Below are 12,896 nucleotides of genomic sequence, written 5' to 3' on the forward strand. Positions count from 1 at the left end.
TTTCTTTTTTAAAAATATATATATACTTTTTATTGATTTCAGAGAGTAACGGAGAGGGAGAGAGAGATAGAAATATCAATGGTGAGAGAGGCCCTAGGTATTGCTCAGTGGATAGAGCATCGGCTTGCAGACTGAAGGGTCCTGGGTTTAATTCTGGTCAAGGGCATATGCCCGAGTTGTGGGCTCAATCCCCAGTGTGTGTGTATGGGGGTGAGGGGTGGCAGGAGGCGGATCAATGATTCTCTCTCATCATTGATGTTTCTATCTCTCCCTCTCCCTTCCTCTCTGAAATCAATTTAAAAAAGGAAAATATTCTCTCTGTCTTTAATAGTGGCATTTTAATTATGATGTGTCTTGGCATGAACCTCTTTGGATTCCTCTTATTTGGGACTCTTTGTGCTTCCTGGACTTTTAAGTCTATTTCTTTCACCAGGCAGAAAAAGTTTTCTGTCATTATTTCTTCAAATAGGTTTTCAATATCTTGTTCTTTTTTTTTTATTTCCTGCACTCCCATAATTTGAATGTTGTTATGCTTGAAGTTGTCCCAGAGGCTCCTTACACTATTTTGATATTTTTGGATTCTTTTTTCTCGTTGTTCTCTAGATGGGTGTTTTTTTGCTTCTGCATATTTCAAATCATTGATTTGATTCTCAGAATCCTCTACTCTACTGTTGAATCCCTGTAATTATTCTTTGTTTCAGTTAGTGTACACTTAATTTCTGACTGGTATTTTTTTGTTTTTGACATCCTCACTAAGATCTTTGAAAGTCTCACAAGTCCCTTGAAGCTCTGTGCTCCTGCTAAGGCAGCACCTCTATCCCCTCCCAGCCGCCATCGTGATCATCTACCAGGACCTCATCAGCCATGATGAGGTATTCTCCGATATCTACAAGATCCAGGAGATTGAAGACAGGCTGTGCCAGGAAGTAGAGGGGAAGATGATCAGTAGGACAGAGGGTAACATTGATGACTCGCTTATTGGTAGAAATGCTTCCACTGAAGGCCTGAGGGCGAAGGTACCTAAAGCACAATAATCACTTGTGTTGACATTGTCATGAACCATCACTTGCAGGAAACCAGCTTCACAAAAGAAGCCGACAAGAAGTACATCAAAGATTACACGAAATCAATCAAAGGGAAGCTTGAAGAACAGAGACCAGAAAGAGTAAAGCCTTTTATGACAGGGGCTGCAGAACAAATCAAGCACATCCTTGCCAATTTCAAAAACTACCAGTTCTTTATTGGTGAAAACATGAATACAGATGGCATGGTTGCTCTGCTGGACTACCATGAGGATGGTGTGACCCCATATATGATTTTCTTTAAGGATGGTTTAGAAATGGAAAAATGTTAACAAATTGGGCAGTTTGGCTCTATCACCTGTTATTGTAACTGGCTGCTGCTTTTCATCCACACACCATGACTAGGACAAATGGGACTGATGTTATCTTGAGCTCTTCATTTATTTTGACCTTGATTCATTGGGAGTGGAGGCATTGTTTTTAAGAAAACATGTCATGTAGGTTGTCTAAAAATAAAATGCATTTAAATTCAAAAAAAAATCCTTAAGCATCCATATAACCATTGTTTTGAACTCTGTGTTCAGTAGTTTGCTTGCTTCCATTTCTTTCATTTGTGACATGTTTCTTTGTCTCTGCATTTAGGCTGCTTCCCTGTGTTTGTTTCTATGTATTAGGTAGAGGTGCTATGTCTCCTGGAATTGGTAGTGGCCTTGTGTAGTGGGTGTCCAATGGGGCCCAGTGGCTCAGCCTCCCCAGTCACCTGAGCTGGGCTCTCTAGGTGCATCCCTGTATGGACTGTGTGCACAGTCTTGTTGTATATGAACCTTGATTGCTGTTGGTATCACTGGGAGGAATTGACCTCCTGGCCAATTGGCTGTGAGGACCAGCTTCAGTGGAAGAGTTACTGTGCAGGAGATACCCCTAAGGAGCAGGACTTGCTTCAGGAGGGCTTTGGTGCTCACTGAGTCTTCCCCTTGAGTGTGTCGCTTGTGGATATGTAGAGTTGTAGTCTGATATGATCTGAAGCTGTCCACTGGGTGCATTGGTTCTGGGGTCTCCCAGGAGGTGCAAGTCAGCCACTGCTTGGGGCCACCTGGCAGGAGCTACCAAGCAATCTGCAGATGGCTACCACTTGTATTGGGCTTGGAAGTGCCCAGGTGAGGCCCAGCTGTGAAGGAGGGCAGGCTGGTGCTAGTGCCAGGTCTTGGGCCTCTTATTGATAGATTTGGGGCATGCTGATGCCAGCTGCTGCTTGTTTGAGAGACTTTAAGAATCTGAAGCTTGAGCCAGGATAAGCCATTCATATGAAAAAGCCGCTGCAAACAGCTTGGGTGAGCTGCAAATTGGATGGAGCAAAGTCTCAAGGAATCACCAGGGTGGAGCAAACAGTGTGGGCCACTATGATGGGAACTCAGATATGGCTTCCAGTTAGCTCTGTGACAGAGGAGGTCCAAGCATAGGAACAATGACCCCCGTAAGCACCCCCATCTGTGAGAAAGCCACCCCCAAGTTCTTGTTCCCATGCCAGACAATCCAGTTCCTCCCAGTTTGTTCCTGGATCCACCAAAGCTGCCACCCGCTGCTGGAGCTCAGAGGAAGCAGGACTGTGTAAGTTCATGTGCTGGCTCTTTAAGAGGAACAGCTGTGATTCCAGCAGCCTCTGTATCACTTAGCCACAATCCCACTGGTTTTTACAGGTCAAAGTTACAGAATTCTCTTCCCAGCTCTGAACCCTGGGCTGGGGGTCTGGTGTGGGGCTGGGACCCCTTACTCCTCATGGGAGACCTCTTCAGCCACGCTATCGCTTCTGATTTAAAAAATCGCCACATGTGGGTATTGGACCAGCCCATTCCATGCCTACACCCCGCCCAGTTTCATTGTATCTTTACTTCTCTAGTTGCAGGACTTTCATTCAGCCAGATTTCAGGTGGTTCTGAATGATGGTTGTTCTGTATTTTAGTTGCAATTTTGATGTGGTTGTGGGAGGCAGCGAGTATAGGCATTTACCTATGCCGCCATCTTGGTTCTCCATTCTGCAGCTATGTCTTTCAAAGTAGACACTGAGAGAGCTTGTCAAGCAGGATATTCATTAGGATATTTATTTAACACCTCTGGAAGGGATGGGAAGCAAGTAGGATTGGGCAGAAGTCCAAAGTACATTGCATATCCCAAAAAAGCCTTGGCCAATCTTATGGGAAAATCTGGTTCTTATACAATTTTTCAGAGTTGTCCAACATTTGGCCAAAATGGCTGGGCTTTTATGCCTGAGTAGGCAACAGCCACTGGAAGTGAGCTGCATCATGAAGGGTATGGCCTTGGCCCATGCAGCTTTCTGCAGGAAAACCCTGAAGGACCTGAGGGTTGTAGGCTGAGGCTTACAGCATTCCCAGCAGCCACTGGTCTTTTATTGAAGGGAATTTTTATATTCCCCTCTAGTGTCTCCATTACTGTGCTGCTCAAATCTACTTCTTCATGTACATTTGGGGAGCAGCTCCTGCAGCATTCCAGTGAGCCTCTCTTCCTTGGGGGAAACATAAAAGAAGAAGGTTCAGAAGCATGAACTGCAACTTTTGTTGCTGCAGTTGGTCTCAGGATCACAACTGATACTCATCATTACCTTCCTCCGCCATTTGCTAGTGATTTCCCCTCACCTCTGCTGGTCTATGTGTGGGACCCTGATCCTCATCCTTGTGAAGTCTGAACTCTGGTCACCATGCCCTTTTCAAAAGGATTGCTGCACTTGTCCATTTATCATCACAACTGAGCAAGAGAGTCCCACGAGTTGCCCAAGTGGATCACAGGTGCCACCTGTCTCCTTTCCTGTCTACAGTGTAACTGCAATCTTTCTTCCTCCTGATGATCAGGGTCACAATTACCCCTGCAAGATGATAACTTCTTTTATTGCTGGTCCCTGGTTATAAGAAATCCAAAGCACCCAGGCAGTTGGCATAGCTTGTAATTCAGTGGGACTCTTGCTGTGTCCCCTGACAAAAGTGTGTCCCCTTTCAGTTACAGGATCTCTGAAACTAGAGTTTTAGGGACAGGAACACAGAGTCCTCCAGTGGGTCATTGGGAATGATGGTAAGTGAAACACACTTGCTTCATTTCTTGGATCAGAGATCAGGATATTCTTCCTACTGGGAAGACAGCTCCCTATAAAAAGGTCTTTGATTCAATGTAAATACTGCATCCTGGAGGATAGTGCCTCATCCTCATAGAGTATTGCCTCTAATCTGGTGTTTTAAATGTGCCTTCTGCAAGATATCCCAATGCCCTGCAAGGCTGCAGCTTCTGGGTGGTGTAATATATAATACAATCAACACCATTATCATGGAGCCCACTGATCTAACACAATCTACACTAACTAATAAAAGAGAAATATGCAAATTGACCATACCTCTATGATGCCCACCAGCCAATCAGGAGTGAGTATGAAAATTAACCTGACAAAGGTGGCAGTGGCCCCACCCCCAGCCACTCTGGGCCTCTGGGAAGCACGCATGCAGGCATGGAGCTGCTGGGCAGGGTGGGGTGCCTGCTATGAGGGAGAGGACAAGGGGCGGAGGGAGCTACAGGAGCAGCGCTCCGGCTGGAGCGAAGACTGAAGGTTCCGGCCACAGCGAAGGCTCTGGCCAGAGCAAAGATTCCAGCCAGAGTGAAAGATGGAAGGCAGTGGCCAGAGCGAAGGCTTGGATCCCAGGTGCTGGAGGAAAACCGGTGTCAGCAGCCAGGGGAAGGAAGGCCTATTGCACAAATCTTTGTGCAATGGGCCTCTAGTCCTATCTAATAAAAGAGAAACATGGTAATTAGTGTATGACTGCTACCCTTCCCATTGGCTAATCAGGGCAATATGCAAATTAACTGCCAGCCAAGATGGCAGCCAGCAGCCAGGCAGCTTGAAACTAACATGAGGCTTACTTGCTTCAGTGATGGAGGACTCCAACGTTCCCCGCCTGCCTTGCCGGCCTCTGAGCTGCAACTCTAAGCAACTATGTAACAAATATAGAAGCTAAACAAAACCCCAGAAACCTGCTTTAGTCCGCCGGGCTTCAGCCAGCAGGATCGCAACATTGTAAACAAAGGCCAGAAACCTGTTTTCAGCAGCGAAGGCCTAAGAGCTGGAGCCAAGCCTCAAAGCTAAAGCTGGCCAAGAATAAAAAAGAAAAAAAAAAGGGAGCGGTTGGGAGCTTCAGTCACCCACCCACCTGAAAACAGCCCTCAGCCCCTCACCCAGACTGGCCAGGCACCCCAGTGGGGACCCCCACCCTGAAGGGTGTGTGACCAGCTGCAAACAGCCATCATCCCCTCACCCAGGCTGGCCAGGCAACCCAGTGGGGACCCCCACCCTGAAGGATGTGTGACCAGCTGCAAACAGCCATCATCCCCTCACCAAGGCTGGCCAGGCATCCCAGTGGGGACCCCCACCCTGATCCAGGACACCCTTCAGGGCAAACCAGCCGGCACGCACCCGTGCACCAGGCCTCTACCCTATATAGTAAAAGGGTAATATGCCTCCCAGCACCGGGATCAGCGGAGCCGTGAGGCCTCCCGGCACCGGGATCAGTGTGACAGGGGGCAGCACCCAAACCCCCTGATCGCCCTGCGGCTCTGTGTGTGACAGGGGGCGGGGCCAAAACCTCCCTATCTGCCCTGCTCTGTTCGTGACAGGGGAAGGCGCCTCAACCCCCTGATCAGCCCTGCTCTGTGCCTGATAGGGGGGAGCTCCCTGATCGCCCTGCGGCTGTGTGTGACAGGGTGCGGCACCCCAAACCCCCCCTCCACGGGCCCTGCTCTGTGTGTGATGGGGTAGAGCCATAACCTCCCCATCGGCCCTGCCCTGAGTGTGAGAGTGGCGGCACCCAACCCCCTGATCGGCCCTGCTCTGTGGGTGATAGCGGGTGGCGCCCCAACCCCCTGATGGGCCCTGCTCTGTGCGTGACAGGGTACAGAGCCCCAACCCCCCTGATGGGCCCTGCTCTGTGAGTGACAGGGAGCAGTGCCCCAACCCCCTGATTGGCCCTGCTCTGTGCGTGACAGGGGGTGGTGCCACAACCTCCCCATCGACCCTGCCTTGAGTGTGACAGGGGGCGGCGCCCCAACCCCCCAATCGGCCCTACCCTGAGTGTGACTGAGGGTGGCATTGCAACCTCCTGATCTGCCCTGCTCTGTGCATGACAGGGGGCAGCGCCCCAACTCCCCAATCGGCCCTGCTCTGAGCCCGACCAGGGGCTGCACCTAGGGATTGGGCCTGCCCTCTGCCACCCGGGAGCAGGCCTAAGCCAGCAGGTCGTTATCTCCCGAGGGGTCCCAGACTGCGAGAGGGCACAGGCCGGGCTGAGGGACCCCCCGTCCCCCCGAGTGCACAAATTTTTGTGCACTGGGCCTCTAGTCTATACTAATAAAAGGGTAATATGCTAATTAGACTGGGAGACCTTCTGGAGATCCTTCCAGACAAAGCCATGGTGGTGGGGCTGAGGCAGAGGCAGTTAGGGGCAATCAGGCTGGCAGGGGGTTACTTGGGGGCAATCAGGCTGGTAGGGCGGTGCAGTTGTGGGTGAGCAGGCTGATGGAGGGGGGGGCAGTTGGGAGTGAGCAGGCCAGCAGGAGGGGCAGTTGGGGGTGAACAGGCTGGCGGGGAGACAGTTGGGGATGAGCAGGCCGGCAGGGGGCAGCTGTTTGGGGCAATCAGGCCAACGGTGGGGGCGGGGGGACACTTGCAGGCAAGCAGGCCGTCAGGGGGTGGCAGTTGGGGGCAATCAGACTAGCATGGGGGGGGGGCATTTGGGGATGAGCAGGCCGGCAACAGGGGGCAGTTGGGGGTGAGCAAGCCAGCAGGGGTGGGGCAGTGGGGGGCAATCAGGTCGGGGGGGGCAGTTGGGGTGAGCAGGCCAGCAGGGGCCAATTGAGGGCACCAGGCCAGCAGGGGGGCAGTTGGGGGTGATCAGGCAGGCAAGCAGGTGAGAGGTTAGGAGCCAGCGGTCCTGGATTGCGAGTGACATCCCCCGAGGGGTCCCAGATTGGAGAGGGTTCAGGCCAGGCTGAGGGACACCCCCGCCCCACGCACAAATTTCATGCACTAGGCTACTAGTACTGTATAGAATTCCATGTCAGCGAATCAAACATTCCTTTAGCTTCATATAGTAGTTCTAGAGGAGGCTCTGTGAGCAGGGAGGCAAAATCATACCTGGAATATGTGTCTATTCCTGTTAGAACAAATCTTTGCCCTTCCAGAATGGAAACCAATGTAGTTAACTTTCCACCAAGTCACCAATTAGTCTCCTTGAGGAATGATGGCATATCAACAAATCAGCACTGGTCTCATGGTTAGAGCATTGGCCTGCAGACTGAAGGGTTTCAGATTCTATTCCTGACAAGGGCATGTACCTCAGTTGCAGGCTCCTGGCCCTGGCCCAGGGGCATGCAGGAGGCAACCAATCAGTGCATCTCTTTCACATCGGTGTTTCTCTCTGTTTATCCCTCTCCATTCCACTCTAAAAATCAATGGAAAAAAATTTCCTCAGGTGAGGAGAAGAAGAAGAAGAAGGAGAAAAAGAAGAAGAAGGAGAAACAAATAATCAGAAAACTTCTCATGTTTATGGATTGGAAGCCTTAATATAGTTAAGATGTTGATACTACCTAAAGCCATCTGCAGATTTGGTGCTGTGTTAACTATACCTAAAGACACTTAAACCTTGAAGGACATCATGCGAAGTATCCCATTGGTCCACTACATCAGTAACCTTTCCTAGGGATCACTGTCTGAGTTACTGTTTTGGGATCCAGAGTAACAGTGCCCTGGACCAAGGAGACTACTCAATAATGAATGAGGTGAGCACAGCCCCAGGGTCTGCTGGTCCATATGCCCACCCCAAATCTCCCGTCCTGGCAGAGGCTGAGATAGATTCCTGGGGCACAGCTGGGACTCCAGCTTAGGTTGACACCCTGCAGGGGCTAGACACTGTCCTTCAACACGTGGAATACACCTTGGCCTCTGTGGTTACAAAGTGTTTCAAGCATATTGAAACAGAAACAAGGGTCTAGGGTTTTCCTCTAATATTTCCAATTTGTTAGCTTTTGCTGTGATTTGAAATGACTTCAACAGAAAACAAAAGTAGAGAGTAACTTCATTCAATTTAAAACAAATTATTGTAATTCAGATATTAACCTGCAGATGGTGCCATATTACTGCTGTCTCTCCTTTATGTCTGTTGAAACGCCACCATCTTAGTGAGGACCACCTTGTCCACCCTTTTAAAACTGTAGCCTGCTTCTTCTGCCAGGGCCTCTCGCAGTAAGCCTTCCCCTGCTCACTTCCCCCACCCCATTCCCACCCCTTTCTCCAGTGTTTAGTATCTTCTAATATAATATAACTTATTGAGTGTACTGCTTGTTTTGTCTCCTTCTCCCCACAATAAACCCCATGAGGACAAGGACGCACTGTGTCTGACACATAGTGTTTAATAAATATTTGCTGCGTGAATCAGGAGGCACATGACATAAAACAAGAGGAAGGTGAGGGGGACCCTTGTTTGGGAAATGGCAGTGGTAGGGGACAACAGGAGATGAATGTGAGGAAGCTGTGGAAGAAGTGTGCCTAGAACTTGGTGACTAACTAGAAGGGGGAGTGGGTGGGATTATGGATGACTTCAAGAACTAAGGCTCAACAGCTGGCGGAAGATGCTATGGCCGAGAGCACTAGACAAGTCTGGTGAGAGGGCTGACCCTGCCACAGCTGACTAGCAGACCCTCAACAAGCGACAGATGAACAGATTACTCTGACACACGTTTCTGTGAAAGAGAGGGCTAAGGCACTACTTGAGTATCATCGCCAAATAGCCCTGTTCGCCTGCCTCCTTTGGCTTTTATTGTTATAACAGCTTGAACTAAAATTAACCTCTAGATACAATTAGCAGGGTAAGTATCCTTGAGAACGTATATGCTTCTACAAGGTCAGGTCTAAAAGACTAAACAGAGATTTTAGAAAATTATCCAGGGGATCAGACTTGTTTGGAAAAGTCAAGGCAAGGGCTGCTGCCTTCAGCAAGGTCCCCCCAGAGGCCCCCGACCTTTGGGAGAATCCTCCCCACAGACATTCCAACCAAGTCCCATGCTTCCCCACAGACCCGAGGCAGATGGCAGTTTTATTCCTACTAAGTTTGAAAGGGTAGCCAGAAACTCCAGAGAAAATATTCTGTGCTGGGAACATTTAATTTAAAAAAATACCTTCTTGCCCTGGCCAGGTAGCTCAGTTGGTTGGAGCGTCATCCTGTATATCAGAAGGTTGCAGGTGCAATTCCTGGTCAGGACACATACCCAGGTTGGGATTTTAATTCCCAGGCAGGGAGAGTAGGGAAGGCAACCGATCAATGTTTCTTTCTCACATCAATGTTTCTCTCTTTCTCTCCCCCTCCCTCTCTCTCTAAAATCAATAAACATATCCTAGGGTGAGGGTTAAAAAACAAAAACTCCTCCAACCCAGAAAACATCTCCACAAAGGTAGTAGGGAAAGAAAACAGCTTTATTACTGAATAAGCATTATGTCCCAGTGTGATATACATCACAGGCAATCCAATAAGAGATTAGATATATTACTGTACATAGCCAAGCAGATACAACCCATGTTCTCAAGATAAAATCATCTTCCAATGAGAGGACAGGATAGCACCATTTGTTACACATGGTTTATCCTAAATTCACCTGGTAGTTATGAGACCGTTATAATAACTTGGTTATTATTTTACAGGAAAGGAGTAAAGGAAAAACTAGATATATAGGCATGCCGTTTATATAGCTTTGCTAATTTAACACTATCCAAGTCTGTTCCCTATTGATCTATGGGGGAAGAGACTGGACAAAGACAGTTTGGATGCATGTCCAGTAAGGTCTGAGTGATGTGGGAAGGTACCTACCTGTTTGTCAGTCACACCTGGGAGCAAGTCAGTGGGCAGAATAGGCATGGCCACGACAAGGGCCAGAAACCTGAATATTTAAACTCCTGAACAAAGGGAGTTCCTCCCTTTTTGCCTCTCTTGGCCTTGGGCCCTCTGGCCTTTGGGACTCCTGTTGCAAGGGTGCACTCCCCAGCACCCATGTGGCCCATGGGACCCACACAATGGACCAATGGACTTTCATTAGCCTGAATGCTGACCTGGACCCGGCTGCAACATGGAACGGAAGCTCTGGACACTGGCCCTCCTTTTGGCTCTCTGGAACCCCAGCTGCGCCTTTTCCAGGACTGGGTTAAGGGGCATGAGACTTTGCACCCTGAGGAATGTAACTCCACACAAATAAAGCCTTTTACCACATCTCATTCTCCCATGGTGTCTTCTGAAAATGTTTACTTCAGCAGTACCCCAAGAACCTCACACCCACTCATGTCTGGGAAATTTGGCTCACTAATATCTTTGGCAATAGGTAGGGTGACCATCTGTGTTAGTTAATTAGCATTATACAAAGGAAAAACAAACTTCTCTTATTTTTATGATGCAAGGTAGTTTTGCAACTTGGAGCCAGGCACCTGCTAAAGTAGGTTCTCACTCTCTTCCAGAAACTAGGAGGTAGAGTAAATTTTTTAAAAAGTGGGCAAGGGAGCCACAGGCCAGCACCTCTCTGCTTAATCATGCTTCATGACTGGGTTAGCCACGATGTGACCACTTTGTAGAAATTGGAGACCACAAGCTCAAAATTTTAAATTAAGTCTATGCTATATCTATTGCTAATCTGCATGGGGGGAGGGACAATAACTGGGAGAAACACATATATGACTGGGGTTCAACGCCCCAACCCTCATACATCTCGATGTTACAAATATTCATGTGTTCAGCTTAATGAGAACTAGCCCAGTCACTTGAGCAGGATCTTATGATAACTGCCTTTTTTGGATCAGCTATCTGTGTTTCCAAGAGCTTCCTTCTCTGCTTCAGTCAGTGGTCATGAGTTTCTTGTGACACTGGAAAGCTGTGCTGTGTGTCGAGGTGGAAGGGAGTACCTTTATGACATGAGTACTGATGGAGAGTACCCGGTGACACAGGGAAGATCTGGATGGGGATATCTTGTGACAGAGACAGGTTGCAGAGACGTCTGGCAGATGAGGAAGGTTGGTAAGGAGCAGACTATTGGATATCATTTTTTATTTATTTACTAGAGGCCTGGTGCACGAAACTCATGTGCGGGTATGGTCCCTAGGCCTGGTCTGCGATCAGGGCCATTTTCCCCAACTGCCCGCTCACTAGCCTCACCCCCCGCTGCCACCCACCTCGGGTTTCCTGTTTGCCATCAGGTGATTAGAGCCTGCCAGCGGGGAAAAGGACCTCATAGTGACTGATGGAGCGGTCGTTCTGGTTGTTCTGCTGTTAGGGTCAATTTGCTTTTATTATATAGGCTAGAGACCCAGTGCATGGGTGGGGGCCGGCCAGCCTGCCCTGATGGGGTCCCAGGATCAAGGTGGGGGTCCCCGTTGGGGGGCAGGGCTGGCCAGGGCGAAGGGCCGTGGGCATTTGCAGGCCAGCCACGCCACTGATTGGCGTGGGGGTCCCGCTGCAGGGCTGGCCAGGGTGAGGGACCATGGGTGGTTTGCAGGCTGGCCACGCCCCTGATCAGGGTGGGGTCCCCACTGGGGGGCATGGCCGTCCAGGCCGCGGTCATGCTGGTCTCTGGTTGTTCTGGTTGTTCCATGATTTCAGTCACTGGGCTTTTATTATATAGGATAAGATTATTTATTTATTATATTATTATTGTTTTAAATCTTTATTGTTGAAAGTATTACATAAGTCCCCCTTTTTCCCCTATTGACCTCTTCCAGCCTGCTCCTGCTCCCACCCCCGGCACAGACAGGCCCTCACCACCCTATTGTCTGTGTATACAGGTTATGCATATATGCATACAAGTTCATTGGTTGATCTCTTCCCACCCACCCTCCCCTGTCTTCCCTATGAGGTTCAACAGTCTGTTCCATGCTTCTGTGTCTCTGGTTCTGTTTTGTTTATCAGTTTATTTTGTTCATTAGATTCCACATATGAGTGAGATCATGTGATACTTATCTTTCTCTGACTGGCTTATTTCACTTAGCATAATACTCTCCAGTTCCACCCATACTGTTGCAGATGGTAAGAGTTCTTTCTTTTTTATACCTGCGTAGTATTCCACTGTGTAAATGTGCCATAGTTGTTTTTTTTTATACACTCATCTGCTGATGGGCACTTAGGCTGTTTCCAAATCTTAGCTATTGTAAATTATGTGCTATGAACATAGGGGTGCACATATTCTTTCTGAGGGGTGTTTTGGGTTTCTTAGGATATATTCCTAGAAGTAGGATTTTGGGTCAAATGGGAGTTTCATTTTTAATTTTTTGAGGAAACTCCATATTATTTTCCATAGTGGCTGCACCAGTCTGCATTCCTACCAGCAGTGCACAAGAGTTCCCTTTTCTCCACATCCTTGCCAACAAATCACTTGTTGATTTGTTGATGATAGCCATTCTGACAGGTGTGAGGTGACATCTCATTGTCGTTTCCTAGAGTTCCAAATGGGATCAGGGGCAAGAGCACCTTGGGCCGTTGGCTACCGCTACTTACTGTATGAGTCATAATATCTGATGTACCTCTCACCCTCCAGGCCCCAGGCCAGAGGAAGGAAGTCTGGGATACCTGCCCACCTGATTTTCCCACCTCTTCTCACCTCTACTTCCCATTCTTCTGGAGCCAGAAGGGCAGGCTACTGCCTGCACGAGTCTTCCTCTTTCCTAACTCGCATGTCATAGCTATTTTATTTTATTTTTCAGCCTGGAAGTTGACTTTTAGTCATGAAATACAGGGGGAGGGCAGAGGGAGTGCAGCAGGTGGGGGGGGTGTGCTGCCACACCAGAGTCAGGGCTGG

General features: G+C 48.8%; 1 pseudogene; it reads left to right on the forward strand.

Moving 5' to 3' along the window:
* The first annotated feature begins 923 nt into the window (after positions 1-923).
* On the forward strand, positions 924-1,562 carry LOC132230711 (translationally-controlled tumor protein-like; annotated as a pseudogene).
* The last annotated feature ends 11,334 nt before the right edge of the window (positions 1,563-12,896 follow it).

Source organism: Myotis daubentonii, chromosome 3 (assembly GCF_963259705.1).
Source record: "Myotis daubentonii chromosome 3, mMyoDau2.1, whole genome shotgun sequence".
NCBI classification, from domain to species: Eukaryota; Metazoa; Chordata; class Mammalia; order Chiroptera; family Vespertilionidae; genus Myotis; species Myotis daubentonii.